The sequence below is a fragment of the Notothenia coriiceps genome, unplaced genomic scaffold (assembly GCF_000735185.1).
Source record: "Notothenia coriiceps isolate Sejong01 unplaced genomic scaffold, NC01 NC01_scaffold00015660, whole genome shotgun sequence".
Taxonomy (NCBI): domain Eukaryota; kingdom Metazoa; phylum Chordata; class Actinopteri; order Perciformes; family Nototheniidae; genus Notothenia; species Notothenia coriiceps.
In genome coordinates, this window is record NW_011348361.1 from 1 (window position 1) to 3,129 (window position 3,129).

The window sequence follows — 3,129 nt, forward strand, 5'->3', positions numbered from 1 at the left end:
AGTACAACATGAACATAAAACAACAGATAACACAAAAGGACATCGTATTTACAGGGCTACATTTACATACCTAGCGACATTGACAAGTAGGCCTACCAACAGTATCAAGTATCATTGCTCCTATCCGAGCTTTAAAAACATGCAGTGGATCCAATTTGCTCAGTTTCAAATCGTTTTGAAGACTGTTCCAAGTTAGAGGAGCTGCACACATAAAAGCTTTCGTACCCAAGTCAGTCCTTGCACTTGGCACATGTAATAAAACCACATCATGTGATCTCAGGCAATAGCTACCTGCAACTGTCTGTGTGCTCAGAGAGCAGATGCACGATGGGAGTTTACCCACACTTTGCATATTTGTCTGCTAGTTCATTTCCTTCAGACTCCTTTCTTCAGGGTTCTTGTTCTGGACCAGGTAGAGGGAGCTGGACTAAACTTTAAAGGACTCCTTCAGACCAGCTGATCAATCACAGCATCGATCAGCTGATGGTCAGGAGGGCAGGGTCTCTAACCCTCATCTGGAGAGAGCAATCAATTAACCACCTGTTATTCAGTTTCCTTCACCAATGTTCTATCGTTTGTGGCGGTAAATGCACCTTATAGCTGTTTGCCAACCGCCATTAAACCAGAAGAAGAAGAAAAAGAAGAAGAAGTATGAAATATGAAATAATTAAATATTAAACTCATCATTTTGGCTCCTTTATATTTTATCAGGCAACATAAATGCATTTTTTCCAAATCGTGCATCCTCAACTGAAAACGATTAACAGCCATGTTAATTATAACGTGTTAAAAATCATGCTTTTAGGGGAAAAGAGCCTCTAAATATATGTATTATTTACACTTATCACACAATCTTTCACCTTTAGTTTTTCGCCTTAGTTTTATTTATTTTTAAAGAGCTGGGCGATATTATCTATGATGGGAAATACGATTAGATATCGTCTTAGAATATCATTGTATTGCATAATTGTCTTTTACTCGATTTAAGGCAGCTTACAAGCAAGCGATGTCATTTTATCATTTGTATTATTTGTTTTTAAACTCTGGTCTTTACCCAATAAGTTATTATATCACACTAGTTATATAATTTATCAATCATCTTATTGAGTACATATTTGATAAAAGCACTTATAGTCAACAATACAATATTAATATCGAGTATTTAATTCAATATATTAAATATTTGATGTATTCCATATCACTCAGCTCTTTATTCAAATACACGCAATGACACCAACGGCCAGTAGGGGCGCTAGCAGTTTGAACTGTTTTTCCCATCAGCCACTGCGACATCTCCCTATAAAGTCAGTCCGCGCCCTCAGTCAGTCCTCATTCCTCCGCTACTGACAAGGTAACCACATCTACAGCCTAGAAATATATTTCATTCGGGTTTTTAGCTGACTTTTTGTATTGATATTTATCTACTTGAACAGATATAGACAAACTATTTAAATGTATTATTGATTTGATGTTTTATATGTCGGTAAAATGTCTCCTATATGGGAATAATTCGCCTTTTACAAGCAGCTAGGCCTCTCCCACGTGTAAGGAGCTAATTAGCATATGAGCTAATCTTGACTTTTAATCCACTTAAAGTCTCCTCTCTGCAGCTTTCCCGTGTATATATGATGATTTAAAATGTTGGTAGGGACAACTGAATATTTGTGTAGAATGCCAACCGCTCTGACTGCACGGGAACAACTTAAACTACTCTGTTTTAGAGCTAGCTGCTACATGTGCTAATAGCTGCTGCGTGTGCAGGAGTTAACATGCTTGGAGGTGTTGCACCCAGTTTGTAACTAAATGCATTATTTTTAAGATGTATTGTTTATTTCCTCTGGTTGCAGGCCTTGCAACAGGATCTCTACAAAATGGAGCTGATCATTAAATGGTGAGGAAACGGCAATGACTTCATTATAACCAGATGTTCTGAAGTACACTTTGAGCTACTTGTACTTTGAGTATTCACATTTTTGCTACTTCATACCTAAACCCCACTAGTTCAGAGGTAAATAGCCTACTGTACTTTAACTCCAATAGGTTTATTTAATGCCTTGAATGTGCAGATTCTGTATAAATCAGAATAAACTTTTTTTTTTTTTCAACTTTCATGGACAATTATTCCTCTACATCGTTGAAAAGGCACATAAACCTCATGGTTCATTACGAAACTGAGGGCATTATGAACTGAACTGGTCACTCAGAATGTAATGTTTTGTATGCCTTCATGTCAGTGAGGGTGAAATGTATTGCTATCATCTGTTTATCCACTTAAAGTCACCTCTGCAGCTTTCCCGTGTATATATGATGATTTAAAATGTTGGTAGGGACAACTGAATATTTGTGTAGAATGCCAACCGCTCTGACTGCACGGGAACAACTTAAACTATTCTGTTTTAGAGCTAGCAGCTGCATGTGCAGGAGTTAACAGACTTAGATGTGTTGCAGGTTAAACTAAATGCATGATTTTTAAATATCTCCCTCTTCTGGTTGCAGGCCTCAGGACAGGATCTCTGCAGAATGGATCTGGACATTAAATGGTGAAGAAACAGAAATGGCTTCATTTTGATCAGAGGTGGAAAGTTACCAAGATCTGACTACTTTTACTCAAGTACATGGTCGAGTACTTTAACTTTTACTAAGATCAGAGTACTTCCCCACCTCTGCTCTGATTGTTAAACTGGTGATGTTTCATTATATAAGAGTAGTGGACAGAAGTGATTTCTGAAACTTAATGGCTGAAGTTTAACTGATAGCATGCTAACGTTAGCAGTGTGCTATTTCACTGATCACAAAAGTGAAGCAGTTTTTCCAGATGCGTTTTTAATCTGAGTTCTTGATGTTGTTCAGGTGGAAGAAGAAGTCTCTGAGCTGGGAACCTCCTCAGATCCTCTGCTGTGAGTTACTCTATCTGCTGAATGAAGAAACTACAGATTGAAGTGGAAGTTTGTGATGATTTAGTATAAGAGTAGTGGACAGATGTGATATCTGAGAAACCATACGCTGACACTTCCATTTAAAGCTATATAGTGTCTTTGTCTCCATGTCGTGGAGCTAACGAGGGTTTGTGTCCACAGGTCTCAGAGACATGAAGCAACATGTGAAGCTGAACAGACTGCCCAACACATA

The 3,129-nt window shown here is 37.9% G+C and overlaps 1 long non-coding RNA gene across 1 annotated transcript; it reads left to right on the forward strand.

Annotated features, from left to right (window-relative positions):
* Positions 1 to 1,317: 1,317 nt before the first annotated feature.
* Positions 1,318 to 3,129, forward strand: LOC104949079 (uncharacterized). Its single transcript, XR_798768.1, has 5 exons — positions 1,318 to 1,351; positions 1,848 to 1,891; positions 2,497 to 2,540; positions 2,851 to 2,897; positions 3,078 to 3,129. It is a non-coding gene; the product is annotated as an uncharacterized lncRNA (long non-coding RNA).